Source organism: Anolis carolinensis, unplaced genomic scaffold (genome assembly GCF_035594765.1).
Source record: "Anolis carolinensis isolate JA03-04 unplaced genomic scaffold, rAnoCar3.1.pri scaffold_11, whole genome shotgun sequence".
Lineage (NCBI taxonomy): Eukaryota > Metazoa > Chordata > Lepidosauria > Squamata > Dactyloidae > Anolis > Anolis carolinensis.
In genome coordinates, this window is record NW_026943822.1 from 9,047,583 (window position 1) to 9,068,967 (window position 21,385).

The 21,385-nt window shown below is 42.8% G+C and overlaps 1 protein-coding gene across 3 annotated transcripts in view; it reads right to left on the reverse strand.

The window, feature by feature from the left end:
• Positions 1-21,385, reverse strand: part of rgma (repulsive guidance molecule BMP co-receptor a) — a 57,446-nt gene that overhangs the window by 6,720 nt on the left and 29,341 nt on the right. The gene's annotated exons all lie outside the window — the stretch shown is intronic.

Sequence of the window (21,385 nt, forward strand, 5' to 3'; positions counted from 1 at the left end):
TACCACCTCTTACATAGTGTAACCATATACACAGCTATCCCCTTGTATCTTTGGATTCTATATCCACAGATCTATATCAATGTTTACTTAGTATAACTGGGCTGTGGCGCAGGCTGGTGAGCAGCCTGCTGCAATAAATCACTCTGACCATGAGGTCATGAGTTCGAGGCCAGCCCGTGACGAGGTGAGCACCCATCAATTAAAAAAAAATTGCCCCTGCTCATTGCTGACCTAGCAACCCGCAAGATAGTTGCATCTATCAAGTAGGAAATAAGGTACCACTTATAAAGTGGGGAGGCAAATTTAACTAATTTACGACGCTGGAATGAGGAAGTGCCGTCACAGTGGATGATGAAGCAGTTGCTCCCCCCTGTGGCCAGAATCGAACATCCCCTCAGGAGATGGTTAAATTGCTTCTGTCTGTCTCTGTCTCGGTTCTATGTGTATATGGGCATTGAATGTTTGCCCTATATGTATATAATGTGATCCGCCCTGAGTCCCTCGTTATCCATGGATTCTATATCCACAGCTCTATATCAACTTTAATCTAGTATAACTTGACACATACAGTTAGCCCTGTGTATTCATGGATTCTGTATCCACAGATCTATATCAACTTTTATTTAGTGTAACTTCAGATGAATAGCTAATCCTCCATATCCATGGATTCTATATCCACAGATCTATATCAACTTTAACCTAGTGTAACTTGACACATACAGTTAGCCCTCTGTATTCATGGATTGTCTATCTACATGTCTATATCAAGTTTTACTTAGCGTAACTTTAGACATACAGCTAATACCCCATATCCATGGATTCAGGATCCACAGATCTGTATCAACATTTACTTAGTGTAACTTGACATATGCAGTTAACCCTCTGTATTCATGGATTTTGTATCCACAGATCTAGCTCAACTTTTACTTAGTATAACTTCAGATATATAGTTGACCCTCCTTATCCATGGATTCTGTATCCACAGATCTAGATTAACTTTTACTTAGCTTAAGTGTATATATACACTCTGTATCCCTCTGTATCCATGGATTCTCCATCTATGGATTTCTCTAACTACTACTTGAAATTATTCCAAAAAAGCAAACTATGCTTTTACTATAAAGGACATCAATTGACTCTGACACAGTATATAATGGGTTTTAAACATCCATAGATTTTGTTTTCATTGGTAGTGACTCTCAATGTTTCAGACAAGACCTTTTTTTCAAGAAGCCTGGGATTGAATCTGAGGCCTACTGCATAGCTACAACATACCAAGTCCCACTCTTGGCCTATCTAGATTGCATTCTAAACTCTGAATGGCAACCAACGTTATGCCAGCATTTCAAGCAGTACTCTCTATCCAGAGCCCAAAGATTAAACCAAGAGAGTAACTGATGAGTTTGGAAGTGCTCTCCTGAAGCCTCAGAGCAGGGGAAATGCATATCATAGTCAGTAGAAGGAGCTGTTTCCTCAGGACAAGAAGTTCTTCGTTTTCGGCTCTGACCCAAACGTCTCCACTTGCACGTTTCCATATAAGGCTAAATTTCCAAAGCCAGGTGTTGCATATAAACTTGGACAAGGCTAGTATGTGTACAATGCATGTGTGTGAGAGTGTGTGTGTGGAGCAGAGGGATGTGAGCAAAACAGATGTGCAAGCCACCCCTTCCTTTTGCTCCCGGCTCTCCATGCTGTTGCAAAGCGGGAACATGAACCAAGCCAAGCTGGATCCCAAGAAAATCCATATCCGTGTATTCTCAAAGCAAACCTCGATCATGCCATTTTGTATAAGCGACACACACCATTTGTCTTATCACACTGCATGTAATGAGACTCAAGTATCCACTGAATTTGGTATCTACGGGAGATTCTGGATCCTAACCCTAGAAGATATCAAGAAATCATGGTGTGTTTTTGACCACTTACTTCGGTGCTCAATCATATGTCTCTAAGGCCCCATCTACAATGACATATAATCAATATAATAATATATAATACTCATATTATACCGTGTTTCCCCGAAAATAAGACAGTGTCTTATATTAATTTTTGCTCCCAAAGATGCGCTAGGTCTTATTTTCAGGGGATGTCTTATTTTTCCATGTAGAAGAATTCACATTGATTGTTGAACATAAAATGAACATTATATACCGTACAGTAGTTGTCATCACAATCCAGAATAACCAGACAAACTGTCAATCCTATCAAGAATTTCTTGTTATTACCATTATTTCCATGTACAACACTCTGTGGTATGTCCATTTACCAATCCCACATACTCTGGTGTTCTGTTCAGCAGGCATGCTTCCAAACAAAAACTTTGCTAGGTCTTACTTTCAGGGGAGGCCTTATATTTAGCAATTCAGCAAAACCTCTATTAGGTCTTATTTTCCGGGGATGTCTTATTTTCGGGAAAACAGGGTACTATACTAATATTATAATATATTGTATATACATTAAATATTGATAATAATAATGTAATACAATACAGTATTGTATTTCACTTAACCAAGCCTCGCTTATCCAAGCTTCTGGATTAATCAAGCCATTTTTGTAGTCAATGTTTTCAATATATCATGATATTTTGGTGCTAAATTCGTAAATACAGTAATTACAACATAACATTCCTGCACATTGAACTACTTTTTCTGTCAAATTTGTTGTATAACATGATGTTTTGGTGCTTAATTTGTAAAGGTAAAGGTAGAGGTTTCCCCTGACGTTAAGGTCATGTGGCCGGCATGACTGCATGGAGTGCCGTTACCTTTCCGCAGGAGCGGTACCTATTGATCTACTCACATTGGCATGTTTTCAAACTGCTAGGTTGGCAGAAGCTGGAGCTAACAGCGGCCGCTCATGCCGCTCCCGGGGTTTGAACCTGGGATCTTTCGGTCTCCAGCTCAGTGCTTTAACGCACTTCGCCACCGGGGCTTCAGTAATTTGTAAAATCATAACCTAATTTGATGTTTAATGTGCTTTTCCTTAATTCCTCCTTATTATCCAAGATATTTGCTTATCCAAGCTTCTGCCGGCCCGTTTAGCTTGGAAAAGTGAAACTCTCCCGTAATAATAATAATAATAATAATAATAATAATAATAATAATAATAATACACTATTATAATTGTATATTTATATTAAATGTAATATTACTAATAATATTGCAATATAGTCATATAGTACAATATAATAATATATGATGCTTATATAGTGCTTATATTGTGCTATACTAACAATATAACATGTTGTATGTATATATAATTTGTAAGCTGCCCTGAGTCCCCTTCAGGGTGAGAAGGGCGGGATATAAATGTCGCTAATAAATAAATAAAATCCAGTTGCTAAATGCAGATTAAGCACATTGAACTGGATTATATGACAATGGATTGTATGGCAGTGTATATCCATCTTAAGAAGACGAGAGCACAAGGTGAAGGCATTAGTACAGTAGGCCAACTTATTACACAGTTTCACTTGTACGCAAAGAAGTTTGAAGATCATAGAATTGTTCTGGAGGACCTAGTTAAGTCCTCTTTAGCCCTACAGAGCAACTCAGTGGTCAGCTTCTGCTAGTGATGGTGGTGAGATGGAGATAAAATCTCCCAGTGCACCATTTCTGGTAGGCTAAAAAGGGCCCTTTCTCCTCCCAGCATCCTGGATGCTTGCTGAGACAAGAAGCGTGCAAGTCCTAGCTCATACGCTGCAAGAGTGAGAACCTGAAAAGACATCTCTGCATTTCTTTTGATGCAACTGCCCCCCTGGAAGGAATAGAATTGAGAAACAAAACAGAAAGGTTGGTTGTTGTAAATGTCAGCCTTGAGTCTATCAAAATTGGTCCTGATCAGGGTCCTGTGAGTTGTATGTGGCTTGAGAAGGCCTGGAGCCTCCTATGCAATATTCCTTAGCGTCAATGCATATAGGACTTGATCATAGGAATCACATATAGGACTTCATTCATTTCCCCCTGAAATGAAAACAATCCTCATACGAAATACCATGGAACCCATCATATGATGCAAACTGTTTTCCCCTTAGGATCCACCTACCCAGAAAACTGATAGTGAACTTCTCATCTTAAAAGTTGAACCTTTTCTGTTTATTTAAGTAAGTAGAGTGCCTGAATATACTTTGTTCTAATCTTTTTTGTAAACTTTCTTTACAAATTGCTGGTTTGTAAATATACATTTATGATGTGTATTATTTGTAGACCCAACCGCCTGACGAAGACTCCTGTGAGTTGAAACCGGTTGCAGGTTTGAGTCAAGTTATATGGAAACTGGAGCCTACTCATATAATAAAGAACAGGACATTTACTCACATGAAAAACTTGTCCTTATACTTCAAGAGAAGAACTGCTGATTTCTACTTATATATGATGGAGACAGTCCTGTTTTTTGGATATACATTAAGTTTGTTTGATTATTTTCATATCACCACTAGCAGTGGATTTTGGTCTTCATTGTTTAGGCAAACTGATTTCCACCAGTTGTCCATGGTATTTTGTTGGTGAACTGTATCAGAAGTAAGAAGAAATAATGGGGAACTAGAACCAGGGAGAAATCATCTTCTAAGCTCCTGATGCACATGGAAATAGGAGAAATCTCTTACTTACATGTGGGATGGGACCTGTCAGATTCACCCATGTTGAATAATTTCAGTGACATGGAGGAATGGGCGTTCCTATGAGTGGTCTTCTACTGAGCATTGATGCTCCACTGCTTTCCCAAATCCTGCTGCATGAGCCTGGCACGATATTTTTTTTTCAATTAATTTGATCATTAGGAACACCGCAATTGTAAGATATCACCACATCGCAATCCCAGTAACGTGAGGTTTCGGAGTTCCGCAATTTTGAAGTTTTTCCTGATTTTTCCCTCACTTGTGTGATGTAACAGATCGTGGATCATTTTGGGAGAAAATAGGAGTGTGTGATGGGATTTAGAACATGAAATAATTATTTCTTTTTAAACGCAACAGGACTACACGCTATGCTAAGAGGATGAACCCCCATCCGCTTTCGGCAACACATGGAAAGAGGTCCAAAGAGGTGCTAAACTGCATTAATGCTACAATATAGACCTGGCCTAGGTCCACATTCGTTCCTGGTTTGACTAGAGAGGGAAGATGTCCCTTCTTTGTAATCTCTTGCTCAGGGAAGACAATGGCTTCAGTTGGGAATGTGGTGACAGCAGGGCTCTCAAGCTGAGACCCATCCCACCACGTTCGGCCTTAATCTGTTAGCACGGCTGCCTCCTTCTGCACCTTTACTCAGCACCTGCGATGCCTTCCGACTGCACTAACACCCGCGTGACGGGTGTTTGGCACGGAGGCAGGGCACACCAGCCAAGAGCGGAGAAGAATCCCTGTGGTTTCAGGTGCCGTTTGAACTAAGGGAGGAGAGGCATGTTCACGGTGGAACCATGGAATAAGTAGTTCTATCCCAGGGGTTCAGAAAGTACAAGCCATGGGTCATGTGCCATCTCTCATTTGAGGCCTGTGCCATCTCTCATTTCCTTTTTGCAAACCTTTGCAAACCAACATTGTATGCCATGCTCTCTGAGAGGCATGGGTAGCATTTTAGAATCATATAATTATAGAATAGTAGAGACCTCATGGGCCATCCAGTCCAACCCCCTGCCAAGAAGCAGGAAATCGCATTCAAAGAACCTCCGACAGATGGCCATCCAGCCTCTGCTTAAAAGCCTCCAAAGAAGGAGCCTCAACCACACTCCAGGGCAGAGAGTTCCACTGCCAAACAGCTTTCACAGTGAGGAAGTTCTTCCTGATGTTCAGGTGGAAACTCCTTTCCTGTAGTTTGAAGCCCTTGTTCCCTTGTGTCCTAGTCTCCAGGGCAGAAGAAAACAAGCGTGCTCCCTCCTCCCTATGACTTCCCCTCACATATTTGTACATGGCTATCATGTCTCCTCTCAGCCTTCTCTTCTGCAGGCTAAACATGCCTAGTTCTTTAAACCACTCCTCATAGGGTTTGTTCTCCTTGATCATTTTAGTTGCCCTCCTCTGGACAAATTCCAGCTTGTAAACATCTCCCTTCAATTGTGGTGCCCAAAATTGGACACAGTATTCCAGGTGTGGTCTGACCAAGGCAGAATAGAGGGGTAGCATGACTTCCCTGGATCTAGGCACTAGACTCCTAATGATGCAGGCCAGAATCCCATTGGCATTTTTAGCTGCTGCATCACATTGTTGGCTCATGTTTAACTTGTTGAACATTTTGGGTCATGTCTGAGATCTAGGATCTAGATCTAGCTTTCTTATTCGAATAACACACACCCTGTAGTTGTGGTCAAAGTTTAAGGTGCCATACTTCACCTTTCTAACATTACTAGGGTCCCTCTCCAGTGTATTTATACTTAGGGTGCATCTACATTGTAGAATGAATGCTGTTTTGACATGATTTTAAATATATATATTTTTGTCAGCAATATAAATATTATAAAAATTATAAAGGAAATACTTTCTTGCTCTCTAACTTCTATCACTATGACATGGCTTTAAATGTTGCGGCTCACTGCTATGGAGCCATGGGACCTGTAGCTTTGCAAGATCTTTAGCCTTCTCTTTTGGAGACGCACCAAAATACAAATCATACAAATCACTGGTGGTAGCGCAGTGTGTTAAAGCGCTGAGCTGCTGAACTTGCAGACCGAAAGGTCCCAGGTTCGAACCCCAGGAGCAGCAGGAGCGCCCGCTGTTAGCTCCAGCTCCTGCCAACCTAGCAGTTCGAAAACATACCAATGTGAGATCAATAGGTACCGCTCCGGCGGGAAGGAAACGGCGCTCCATGTGGTCATGACCTTAAAGGTGTCTACGGACAACGCCGGCTCTTCGGCTTAGAAATGGACCCCCAGAGTCAGACATGACTGGACTTAACGTCAGGGGAAACCTTTACCTACCATTGAATCAAGGCAGTGAAAGTGGTGTCTAACATGCTTACTTCCAATGGAATGTATTTATCCTGATGCTCTTTTGCGATTCTTTCTATAAGTTCATTTCTTCAGTGTATTGTTAGTTGTATTTTCGTGAGACCCTTGTATTATTTGGCAGACAAGGCTAAAGACTATGAAAAACTACAGCTCCCATGATTCCATGGCAGTTCAAATGTGTAGATAGATTTTTCCAGATGTCATCTGTGATGGCCCGTCGTGGTGTTAGAAGGGTGATGACATGAAGTATGAAACCTTAAGCATCGGCCACAACTGCAAAGAAAATAAGAAAACCCAACAAGGCTGACATCTTGCATTTGGATGCATAGCTGCAATGTTGTGGTTATGCGCCATTTCCCCAAACGATCCCCATAACCCACCTTAAAATCCAGGTCGCTGTATTGAGGGATGGGGTTTTGGGAAGCAAGGAGCTAAAGGATGATATGTCCGTCCCTCTCCTTCCAGCAAACAACATGTCCTGTTGTAAGGACATAGTTGCAACTTCATATCACACTAGCTGTGCCCGGCCACGCATTGATGTGGCGAAGTATGGTGGTATGGGAAATAAAGTATTGAGGAATTGTATATTGTATATTGATAATCTTATATTATCTGCTTAGAACTGGATTATATGAGGGCCCCTTCTTCACAGCTGTATAAAATGCACACTGAAGTGGATTATATGGTAGTGTGGAGTCAAGATAATCCAGTGTAAAGCAGATAATATAAGATTATAAATAGGTTATATAGCTGAGTGGAAGGGCCTTGAGTCTACACTGCCATATAATCCAGTGCAAATTAGATAATCTGTGGAAGAAGCCCAAGTGAGGCCTAAATCTGCCTGTCCCCTAACTGAACCCTGGCTGTCCCTTGGCTGAGTTGGTTGCTAAGAGACCAAGTGGGTAGAGAATAGCCCTCTAAACTGGCAGCAATTGGATAAAAACAATTATTGCTCTCCTTCTAATTAGGACTTTATTTTTCTTTTCTTTTTGTTGTATCAACCTAGAGGCATGGATGATGGGTTGTGTTGTCTAATTTCGAGGTTGGGGGGCCTGTAGTTTTGTTGTTTTGTGGGTCGCCATGATGCCATCACTCATTTATGTATATAGATTGCTATTCAATAGTTATGTGTGATGCTTCAAACTTGAGTGTCCTGCTCACCGTGTAACTGCATCCCTCAATATTGCCTGAATGAATTTTAAGGTGAGTTTTGGAGGCGGGGGGCCTAGAATGGCACCATGATTGTAAATATGAATCCTAGAGTTCTTGTCTGACCAGCTCAGCAAGGTTCCTCTCTGAGAAAAGGGTCAGTTCATTAAGTGGGAAACCTTTTACATGAATCTTTGGGTCCTTCCACACTGCCCCTTTATCCCAGGTCCTGATCTCAGATTATCTGTTTATCCCAGGTTATCTTGGGAGGAGAGCAATGACTGATCTTGATAAAATAGTGAAGGGTAGAGACATCACACTGGCAAAAAGATCTGCATAGTTAAAGCAATGGTATTCCCCATAGTAACCTATGGAAGCAAGAGCTGGACCATAAGGAAGGCTGAGCGAAGGAAGATAGATGCTTTTGAACTGTGGTGTTGGAGGAAAATCTTGAGAGTGCCTTGGACCTCAAGAAGATCCAACCAGTCCATCCTCCAGGAAATAATGCCTGGCTGCTCACTGGAGGGAAGATGAAGTACTTTGGCCACATAATGAGAAGACAGGAAAGTATGGAGAAGAGAATGATGCTGGAGATAATGGAAAGAAAAAGGAAGAAGGGCCCACCAAGGGCAAGATGGATGGACGGTATCCTTGAAGGGAGTGGCTTGACCTTGAAGGAGCTGGGGATGGTGACAGCAGACAGAGAGCTCTGGCGTGGACTGGTCCATGAGGTCACGAAGAGTTGGAAGCAACTGAATGAGTAAACAACAACAACAACAACAACAACCCAGGTTATCTGGCAGTAAGTAAAGATAAAGGTTTCCCCTGATGTTAAGTCCAGTCATGTCTGACTCTGGGGGTTGGTGCTCATCTCCATGTCTAAGCCGAAGAACCAGCATTGTCCGTAGACACCTCCAAGGTCATGTGGCCGGCATGACTGCATGGAGCACCGTTACCTTTCCGCCGGAGCGGTACCTATTGATCTACTCACATTGGCATGTTTTCGAACTGCTAGGTTGGCAGAAGCTGGAGCTGACAGCGGGTGCTTACTCCGCTCCCGGGATTTGAATATGCGACCTTTCAGTCTGCAAGTTCAGCAGCTCAGTGCTTTAACACACTTCGCCACTGGGGCTCCTGGCAGTAAGGACTCATATATTCCAATTCAAAGCAGACAATCTGGGATCAGATTCTCGGATAAAGTGCAGGGTGGAAGGACCCTTTCTTAGCAAGCAAATGGGTATGTCAAGCAATTCTCTTGCAATAACATCTTCAAAAACATCACAGTTCTTCAACCTGTAGCTCGGGACTTCCTTCTGCACAGAAAAAGAAATACATTTCACTGCAGAAAACAGGATATCTGAAAACACACACAAGGTTCCTCATCATTTTTTTCAGCATACGGGACTTTTGTTTTGTTTTTCAGCTACTGATGGAACATGTTCCAATATTCATACCATCCCTACACTCCAAGTTAGAACTTCTTCATGGAAAGCATCCACTGAGCTACAAATCCTAAGTGGGAGGGCCAGCTTAAACCAAAGTAGATCCAGCCCCCTTTGCCTTATACAAGTGTAAAGTCCCAATAATTTAGGTTGATAAGAGACAAAAAATATTTTTAGAAACACATACTTTCACTCAGGGCTTCCCCTCTCCTCCCAGTATTTGAACTGAAGGTATAATTCAATCTGTTTGGCACATAGAAGGTGACTAGCAGTAAACCAAGCAAGAACAGACCTGCAAGAGTTTTCAGTCCTCGGACTTCAAATTGATCTCTCCAAACTGGGAGAACAGGCATTACATTGGCAAAGGAGGTTCAATGTAAGTCAAGGTGGGCAACTTTGAACTTCTTTCCCTCCAGAACTTGGTTATTCCCAGACCAGTGGAAGCAAATGGAAGTGATGTGGACAACCCCCAAACATCATATATGCATTGGGAAAAAGGTCAGTCTGAGGAGACAAATTCCAAGTTAGAAGGTAAGTGAATGAAACTCAAAATGGTCAGAAACATAGGCGAGTCAAATTCTATGGCCTCTGGAGTTCCCCACCAGTCCCCTCTCCATCGAAATGGGTGCTTTGGGACATATTGTTGCCTATAACTCCTGGGTGTCAAGGTCAATCATGCCTAAACCCCGCCACTATGCAAATTTGGCCATGTTGGATCTGAGTGCCAAGTTAGTTCCAGGTCCATCACTGGTGGGGTTCAGAGTGCACTCAGATTGCAGGTGAACTATACATCTCAGTCAGTTAACACTGAACCCATCTGATGAGGGATCTGGACCAAACTTGGCACACAAATTCAAGATGGCCAACTGGGAATACTGGTGGGCTTAGGAGGAGACTGACCTTTACCTCTGGGAGTTATAGTTCACCTGTGTTCCATGAGCCCTCTGAATCCCACCAATAACGGATCTGGACTAAACTTGGCCCACAGACCCAACGCTGCCAACTTTGCATACTGGTGGACTTTGGGGTGATTGACCTTGGCATCAGAGAGTTATAGTTCACCCATATTCAGAGAACACTGAACCCAGCAGATGACAAAACAAACAACTCAATATCTGTATGCTTGGCCACAATGCCCAGTCTCGTGCACAAAGGAAGAACTGTTTCAAGCTACAGACAGTCGCTGTTGCCCAGTTTTGGTCTAAAACTATCTAGTTGCTTGTGATCCCTTTATTTTATCAGTTGTAAACTTATTTTATGCAATGCCTTTGACACGAAATAAATAAATAAATCTCTTGTTCAGCCAAAATGTTTTCTTTCTTTTCTCTTCCAACCAATCCCAGAGTTTTTAGTTTTGACTACCCATGGTCGTTTGGAATTCTCCTTTCTTTAATATCCGCTTTTACAAAGCCTTGTGCTAACCATTCAAGAATATAGTCTTGCTTTGGGTTTTCGCATGTTCCAGCTGTACGTTTTGTTGTTGGATTTCTGGCAGGTATTTCTCAACATGTGAACTACAAATCAACGGATTCCATGGGACGCAATCCTAGTGTTATAATTGAGTACAAAGGGGACCCCGGAGATGCTACTGTGTTTTATTCCTTCTTGCTGCCTTCTTTCCCCACTTCTGGAATTGGGATCGATGGACCTGCTGTCTTGTTGTTGGATACAACATGTTGGGAAAGCAACTCCATTTCTTGCCAAGGTCTACCTTCCTGCCTCTCCCCAAACTGGCACGCTCTTTACTGCTTTGGGAACAGCCCTGGAATTTGAACAGAATCCAAGAAAACCCTTGTTTGTTCATTTCTCCTTAATCCATTTTCCATCGACTCACAATGCATCTGCATTTCAGCTGTGGGCAACTAAGCTAGATGTTTATTTCTGCTAAAGTTTTTTTTTGAAGTGGGGGGATCCCAATGTTATGTTGGACCATTATGGGTAATGGGATTGCTCAAAGCGAATTAAAGGCAGAACTGTTCGGATTTAACTTCTTGGGAACATTAGCACACCACATTTTGCTTCCCAAAAGAGGTTCTGATTCTAGACACTTTGAATCTCCTCCGGGAGAGATAGTGGGAAAATAATAATTATAATTATAATTATAATAAGGATCATTGATGTCGCCATACCAGGTGACAGTCGCACTGATGAAAAACAACAGGAAAAACTCAGCCGCTATCAGGACCTCAAGACTGAACTTCAAAGACTCTGGCAGAAACCAGTGCAGGTGGTCCCGGTGGTGATTGGCACATTGGGTGCCATGCCAAAAGATCTCAGCCGGCATTTGGAAACAATAGACATAGACAAAATTACGATCTGCCAACTGCAAAAGGCCACCCAACTGGGATCTGCACGCATCATCCGAAAATACATCACACAGTCCTAGACACTTGGGAAGTGTTCGACTTGTGATTTTGTGATATGAAATCTAGCATATCTATCTTGTTTGCTGTGTCATACAATATAATAATAATAATAATAATAATAATAATAATAATAATAATAATAATAATAATAATGATCAGCACACTGGGTGCAGTGCCTAAAGACCTTGGCCAGCGCTTTTTAAAAAATCAGCAATGACAAAATCACCATCTGTTAGCTGCAAAAGGCCACCCTACTCGGATCTGCATGCATTATTTGCCGAAACATCACATAGTCCAATACACTTGGGATGTGCCTGACGTCGGATCCAATACAAAAGCCATCATACCAATCTTGTTTGCTGTGTACTAATCTTGTGATATATCAAGTAATAATAACAAACAGTTTGACAGCATGATTTGGTGGAAGTTGCAAAAGCACATCTGAGTCTTCCTTGCCTAAGGAAACCCATTGAGAGCCATGGGGTCACCATAAGTCAAGAGGAGACTTGAAGGCACAGGCACAAAAGATTTGATCTTGGCCCATTTCCTCCAAAGGCTGCAGGTAGGAACTTCCAAAGCATGGGGAAAGGTGCCTCTTCAGACTGTTTCTGCCATGTCTCTGGGGAAATTCATCTAAAAAAGATCCTTCACCAATCTCAGAAAGACTGCCAAGGAATACCAGATGCTGGAAGCTCTATTTTAGAAGAAGGAATTGGCCATAGCACCTCTGAGTCCTCCTTGCCTAAGAAAATCCATCAAGATGCACGTGGTCACCATAAATCAACAGGAGACTCGAAGGCAAACAAACACACATAAGATGTGAGCTTGATCCCTTTTCCTGAAATTCTTGCAAGCCAGAACTTCCAAAGTATGGGAGAAGGTGCCTGTTTGGATTGTCCCTCCCAGAATCTTTGGTGGAATCTGACAATTATAATCCAAACAGAGAAATCTTCCCAGATCCAGAAGGACTGCTAAAGAATACCAGTTTCTTCTTTCAGAGGAAGAAACTGGCCAAACCACCTCTGAGTCTTCCTTGTCTAAGAAAACCCAGCAAGCTGCATGGGGTCATCATAAGTCAACAGGAGACTTGAAGGTGCAAGCACATACACACACACAAGGCCTGAGTTTGATCCCTTTTCCTGAAATGCTTGCAGGCCATAACTTCCAAAGAAAGTGTCTTCTTCATTGGGCCAAACCACATCTGAGTCTTCCTTGCCTAAGAAAACCTGATGAGATGCATGGGGTCACTATAAGTCAACAGGAGACTTGAAGGCGTGCATATATACAAATACACACAAGATCTGAGCTTGATCCCTTTTCCCCAAATGCTTGCAGGCCAGAACTTCCAAAGAATGGGAGAAGGTGTCTCCTTCAACTGGCCACACCACCTCTGGGTCTTCCTTGCCTAAGAAAACCTGACAAAATGCATGGGATCACCAGAAGTCAACAGGAGACTTGAAGGCACATACACACAGAAGAAATGCTTGCAGGCCAGAACTTCCAAAGCACGGGAGAAGGTGCCTTTTGGGATTGTCCCTCCAGCCAGATTGTGGGAGTGACAGTCCAAAACAAAACACCTTTCCCAAGTCCAAAAAAGACAGAAAAGGAACACTCTTGAACACTATTTCAAAGGAAGGAATGGGCAAAACCACCTCTGAGGATTCCTCGCCTATGGAACCTCCATAACTTGCAGGCACATAAACACACACTGTGTGAGGAGGTTTTGGCCATCCTGCACACTTAGGCTGGGCAGTAATTCACGCCCATTTTTCCATGTTATAGAATGGCTCTGCATTGAGGCAATAGGGTTGAGAGGATGCCCACCAGGGAAGGAAGCCAAACTACCAAGACCTGGGAGGAGAGAGTGCCCTTTGGGGCAACCCCGATGGGAGACCATTCATCTCCAGGGTCTTTGAACTGCTAATCGGCAGTCAGATCTTCCCAGCGGTGAAAAAGATGGATTATCCCTCCCTTGTTTGCATGACAAGCCGTTGGAAGGGACAAAAAGAGAGGTCCCATAAAACCCGATTAGGCCAGGATAGAAGAAAAAAGGGGTGGGAGTAGAGACCCTGAAAGCAGCAGGTCCAAAGAAAGAAAGGAAGAAAGAGAAGACCAAAAGAATGACAATGAATTGGGCTATCTAGGCTGTAAAAAGAGAGAAAGAAAGAGAGAAAGAATCCAACAACTATCATGTCAGACTACACAGAGAAGCCATTGAAATCCACAAGCATGTGGACAACTTTAACAGAAAGGAAGAAACCATGAAAATGAACAAAATCTGGCTACCAGTATTACAAAACTCCAAAATCAAAACAGTAGATGGGAACCAACACAATGAAGGCTTGACTGAACAAAGGATGCCCCCAGGCAAGGGACAAAACATCTCCAATGCTAATTAGGGTGATTAACTGAAACATTAATGCTGGCTCCCAGTGACAAAGGACTCTTGCCACACCTTGGACACAGATATATATTCTTTCCTTTCCTTACTTAGTTTATCCATACCTCACAACCTCTGAGGATGCCTGCCATAGATGTGGGCGAAACGTCAGGAGAGAATGCTTCTGGAACATGGCCACACAGCCCGAAAGACATACAACAACCCAGAGAAAGAATCTGTGAGAGCAATATATTTGTCACCATGTGCAAAACGAATGAGATCAGGTTTCAGCTGGAGAGGCGTGAAAGCAGGGAGGGAGATGTGTGAAGAAACTGAGCCAGCATTCCTAAAATTGAGATTTTATTGTGTGTGACTTTGGAGCAGGGAGAGAACAGAAAAGGAGAGAGATTGAGAGAGAGAGGGCAGGGGGAGAGATGTCTGTTAAACAGAGATGGAACAGACTGGGATTTGAGGTTGTCCCCTTTCACGGAAAGATTGGGGAATGTCTCCAATTGGCAACTTTCTCCCTTATTTATCACTGATTCCACTTGCCTCTTATAAAAGGGGGTGTAGTGGTCACCAATGGACATGTATTATTATTATTATTTTACTGACACAGAGTACAACACAGCAAATGAGATCTATATGCTAGATTTCGTGTCACAAAATCACAAGTCGAACACTTCCCAAGCGTTTAGGACTGTGTGATGTATTTTCAAATGATGCGCACAGATCCAAGTAGGGTGGCCTTTTGCAGTTGACAGGTCATGATTTTGTCCATGTTTATTGCAGATACAGAGATTGTCTGGTTTGCCGACTATAGAACAATCTCTAGAATTGTGCGGTTCAGATCTAGACACGGATTGCTTCTCACATGGACAATTACAATCTATGTTTAGATCTGAACCGCCAGAGCCTTTGTACAGTGGTAAGTATCCCCGCATGTCATGTGGATACCAGGGTTCGATTCCCCAACGGGAAGCCACCCCCAATGGTTGCCACCTCGTTGTGGTGGGGGCTTAACTGCTCCAAGGATGCTGAGAGCTATGCTGGTGGTAGTGTAACTACCAGCAGGTCCAACCAAGTCGGAGAGGTCTCAACTGAGGAGTGGCTAACCCATTAGCACTATGGAGAAACAAACCAAAACAAAGTCTATACTGGCTTGGTTGTTGCCCAGGATAAAAAGGACCACGGTGGATGCTGCTGATACTGGACATCCATCAACAAGTGGGGTACAGAATCAAAATGCAAATGAACAGTCACAGAAGCGGCAGGAATATACAATGCCAGACATCATCATCATCATCATCATAATAATAATAATAATAATAATAATAATAATAATAATAATAATAATAGACACAACAACATAGTATGACACAGCAAACGAGATTGATATGCTGGATTTCATATTACAAAATCACAAGTCGAACACTTCCCAAGTGTCTAGGACTGTGTGATGTATTTTCGGATGATGCGTGCAGATCCCAGTAGGGTGGCCTTTTGCAGTTGGCAGATCGTAATTTTATCTATGTCTATTGTTTCCAAATGCCGGCTGAGATCTTTTGGCACGGCACCCAGTGTACCCATCACAACAGGGACCACCTGTACTGGTTACTGCCAGAGTCTTTGCAGTTCAATCTTGAGGTCCTGATAGCGGCTGAGTTTTTCCTGTTGTTTTTCGTCAATGCGACTGTCACCTGGGATGGCGACATCAATGATCCAAACCTTTTTCTTTTCCACAACTGTGATGTCTGGTGTTTTGTGTTCCAGAACTTTGTCAGTCTGGATTCGGAAGTCCCATAGTATCTTTGCGTGCTCATTTTACATTATCTTTGCAGGTTTGTGATCCCACCAGTTCTTTACTGCTGGGAGGTGGTACTTGAGGCATAAATTCCAATTAATCATTTGGGCCACATAGTTGTGCCTCTGTTTGTAGTCTATCTGTGCGATTTTCTTACAGCAGCTGAGGATATGATCAATGGTTTCGTCGGTTTCCTTGCAGAGTCTGCATTTTGGGTCATCAGCTGATTTTTCGATCTTGGCCTTAATTGCATTTGTTCTGATGGCTTGCTCCTGGCTGCAAGGATCAGCCTTTCTATATTATTATTATTATTATTATTATTATTATTATTATTATTATTATTATTATTATTATTGGAAAACGAAACCTATGTTTGTCGGCAATGACAATTGACCCCTTGCATCTTGTTATTCCAATTCATGTTCTTTGAGAGGTTGGAAGTGTCTCTGAGCTGTTACCCTGAGCAGCTGCTGACATGCCTCCTCTCTTTTATGAATTTGATTGATTGATTTGTTGCCCACCTTTCTTCTAAAGGGACTCAAAGAAGCTTATAGTCTAGGCTAATATTGCACAAGCCCTTATAAACCCATTTCAACTGGAGGGTGTGCTTACACTTTGGAATTAATGCAGTTTTGAGATGGCTTTAAGTGCCAATTCTTAATACTATGGGCTCTCGAGAGCTGGAGTTTGGTGCTTTGGAATCTCAGGATTTCACAGCCTTGACCCAAGGCAGTTCAAGTGGGATCAAACTGCATGAATCCTACAGTGTGGATGCCTCTGATGTCAGTGAGGTTAGGACTCTGTCTTGGGCTTTAGTCTGGAGTCTTGAAAGGCTTTCCAGGATTGCTGGATCCAACCAGTCCATTGGGCAACCCATCTTTTTAAAGTTCAGAGTAAAACTTGGAGTGGATTCATATCCCCAGTGGCTTAGATGAAACTTGCTATCTCTGTCCAAGTGCAGGAGATTTCCCAAAATGTATTTAGGACTGATCAGGGAAGAAGAGGGTGAAGTTGCGGGTCTCGTAAGAGATCCCCTTCCCGTTCCTTTGCCTTCCTCTTTCCTTCTTTTATCCAGGACCATCCATCAAAGCCTGGCCCCCTGCTCCCCACAGCTGTCCCTTTGGAAGCAGAACGCGCTTGCCACTTGCGGAGAATTAGGAGCAAGGTTTACAATAGGCAAACTTCAAAGCAAAGGTGCTCCTCAGAAGTGAAACCATAAACCTCGGCTTGAAAAACAATCCCTTTCATACGCTGTAGAAGTGACCGGATTCCATTGCTTTAACTTTTTCCCTTTCTTTCCCTCTTTCTTAACAGAAGACTCTGGGCCTCTCCTCCACTCCAAGTATGACCAGCAAAAAGTCAAAGTAAGAAAATCCTGAGGGAAGGAGCAAGATTTGGATGCTTTACCTTGAGTCTGAAATCCTTTCCTCCCTGACGAGACAAGGTCAGGATGTGTCAGACTACAATTCCTATCAATCCCAGTCCCAGGATGGGGACGGTGGGAGCTGTAGTCAACATTCTGGAAGGGTTCCCCATGGATAGGTGAAAGCTGTTCTCATCCAATCTTGACACCAGAATTGACTATGGCTGAATGGGTTTTTTTTAACACTTCTTGGGAGATTTGAGCCCTGGCCTTGCAAAATCCTAATACCAACACTCAACATCATGCTGGCTCTTAAAACTACCATCATTATTTCGTCTACATGTATAAGTCTAGAATTTTCAGTAAAAAAAAAAATCAATCAAATGCCCTCAGATCCATGATTCATAATTTTGGCCCCCAAACCTGCCCTTGGCTTATGCATGAGGTTGACGTATACATGCGTATATATGGCACATCCCACCCTTCCTCTTAAGAGCTTTGAGTGGCTAACAGTCTACATGAAAACATCATTCATATCACAAATTACAAACTCGACAAATGACAGCTTCCAAAATACAAATAAGTCAAACCACAAATTATAATGTCTGTTAAAACACAAAGGAGAGAAGTACAAACAAGCAGGATTTCTACTCCATCCAATGAATCCTTACACAGGTCCGGGCTGTGGCGCAGGCGGGAGAGAAAGCCAGCTGCAACCAGCTGCAATGAATCACTCTGACCAGGAGGTCATGAGTTCAAGGCCCGCTCGGAGCCTATGTTTGTCTTGTCTTTGTTCTATGTTAAAAGGCATTGAATGTTTGCCTATATGTGTAATGTGATCCGCCCTGAGTCCCCTTCGGGGTGAGAAGGGTGGAATATAAATGCTGTAAATAAATAAATAAATAAATAAATACACAGAAAGGACGAACACAGACTGGGGGCTGCATCTATACAACGTGTTTCAAATGTAAGTCTTGTGGGGCAAATCCAGTCCACCATGTCATTTTATATGGCCCTCCAGATGCTGATTTCGATGCCTGTATTCCTTCTCATTAGACATCATGACTAGAGAATGATGGGAGTTGCAATGCAGCAACATCTGGATGGATGCAGCTTGTTCTCTTGAGTCAGGAAAGTAGAGTTTGGATTTAGATACCAGGTTTGTATCTAAATTTGTATCAGGTTTGGAGCCACCAGTGGCACAGCAGGTTAAACTGCTGAGCTGCTGAACTTGCTGACCAAAAGGTCAGGGGTTCGAATCAGGGGAGCGGAGTGAGTTCCCATTGTTAGCCCCAGCGTCTGCCAACCTAGCAGTTCAAAAACATGCAAATGTGTGAGTAGATCAATAGGTACCGCTCTGGCAGAAAGGTAATGGTGATTCATGCAGTCATGCCAGTGGCCACGTGATCTTGGAGGCATCTATGGATAACACCAGCTCTTCGGCTTAGAAATGAAGATGAGAATCAACCCCCAGAGTTGGACACGACTGGACTTAATGTCAGGAAAAACCTTTAAATTTACCGACCAGGTATGTGGAGATGATGTATGATGTTACTATGTCCTTTAACCTTTCCTCAATGTGCTGTCAAAGACTTTTCCTCAGCCTAACTTTTCCTCAATTGAAAACCTCAGCCACATCGGCTGCTGTGTTGCAATTCCCATAATCCCCAGTCCAACTTGGATAATCAAAAGTGATGGGAGTTGTTGCTCATTAACATCTGGGGACACGAAGTGGGTAAAAACTAAAGAGAACCAACCACTACATTAAAAAGTATAGTTGGGTGTAGAATGCACCCTAAGATTATTCTGCAGCACCAGTAAGGAACATTTTCCCCTCTCAACTACTGGTTCAACTACTCACAAAGGGGAAAAAGAACTTCCATAAGTTTTAGCTTGTGCTAACACTCCTGACATGCAGAGACCTCATTGTGGGAACCCGAGGCTTAGGATAGTGAGGCTCAATCCAATAGCATCCTATGGGCTCCTTTGCTCTGCCTAATGTGCATTAAATGCCAAGGCAGGTGGGGAAAGAGCCCCGGGTGCAAAACAAAATCCCAAAGTACACAACACTAAGGCTGCCAAACATTGCAGCATCGCAGGTGGAGGTGCTGATTCCAGCGAAGGGTGTGGAAGATCGAGTATTCAGGAGCTGTACAACCCACAGATATTGTCATTTTTTTCATATATATAAAATACTAGTTGTACCCAGCCACGCGTTGCTGTGGCGAAGTATGGTGGTATGGGAAATAAAGTATCTTATATTATCTGCTTAGAACTGGATTATATGAGGCCCCTTCTACACAGCTGTATAAAGTGCACACTGAAGTGGATTATATGGCAGTGTGGAGTCAAGATAATCCAGTTCAAAGCAGATAATATCTATATATATAAAAGAGTGATGGCATCAGGGCAGCGGACAAAACAACAAAACTACAGGCCCCCCAACCTCGAAATTTGACAACACAACCCATCAACCACGGATCTAGGTTGATACCACAAAAAGAAAAGAAAAATAAAGTCCTAATTAGAGGGAGAGGAATAATTGTTTTTATCCAATTGCTGCCAGTTAGAGGGCTAGGCTCCGCCCACTTGGTCTCCTAGCAATGCACTCACCCCAGGGGACAGGCACAAGAGTTTGGAAAGACCCCTAAGGGCCATCCAGCCCAACCCTTTCTACTATGCAGCAGGACAAAATCCAAGCATTCCCAACACATGGACAACATATAAATACTATACAATACTACACAGGGACATAGACCCCCCTCTACCCTCACCACTTTCACAGTACACAAACAACCAAATGCATACTAAACATAAAGACAACCATACAACAGACATTTAATACCACCACTATCTCAACAGGTTCTCACCAACACCACCAGACAACGCCACAGCAACACGTGGCCGGGCATAGCTAGTAAGATTATAAATGGGTTATATAGCTGTGTGGAAGGGCCTTGAGTCTGCACTGCCATATGATCCAGTTAAAATCAGATAATCTTATTTTATAGGCAGTGTGGAAGAGGCCTAAGTGAGGCCTAACTCTGCCTGTCCCCTGGGCTGAGTGGGTTGCTAGGAGACCAAGTGGGCGAAGCTTAGCCTTCTAACTGGCAGCAATTGGCCAAAAACAATTATTCCTCTCCCTCTAATTAGGATTTTATTTTTATTTTATTTTTGTTGTATGAACGTAGAGGCATAGATGAGGGGTTGTGCTGCCAAGTTTAGTGTTTCTGGGATGTGTAGTTTTGTTGTTTTGTCCTAGGCCGAAATTTCATTACCCTTTTATATATATATAGAAGACTGTGCTGGCCCTTGCTATATCAGTGCAAAATCTGACTCAACATGAGCATTAATTTGACGGGTCAACCCTTGGGAAGGTGGATTCTAACTCCACATGCTTGGGCCTCCTTCCATTGTTGAATGATTTTCCTCCCATCCCAGGATGACGACTTCTTTCCCGGTGCCAAAAGATATTGCAAAACCAATGTTGTTGCCTGGAGAGGAAAGGGAACCGAGGCGGTTTGTGAGAGAGAATGAGGCATGGCTCCTATTGAAAGCAGGGCTGCAGGTGTTCGTTGACTCATGTATGGGATTAATGGGCCAAAGGGCCTTGCCAATAGCCTACGCAAGTTACTAGACCACAGGTTTCATTCTTTTTGCCAGACCACCTGCCTAGGCATAGCCATGTTAATTGAGAATGGGGAGGGGAAGCGGCCATTCCTGTAAAGCCACAGCATCTCTCAAAGCCAGTTCCCAACTGGCTGAAAAGATGGAATTCCTTTGGGGCTTGCTTCCTAATTTTGCAGCTAGAAATAAGCCTGGTTTAGATCTTGGAAAATTATTATTTACAGGTAATGGGTTACAGCTGTAATTCCGCTCACTTCGAGGCGTTAACCTGATAACTGAACATTTCAAACAGGAACTCTTGCATGTCACGAC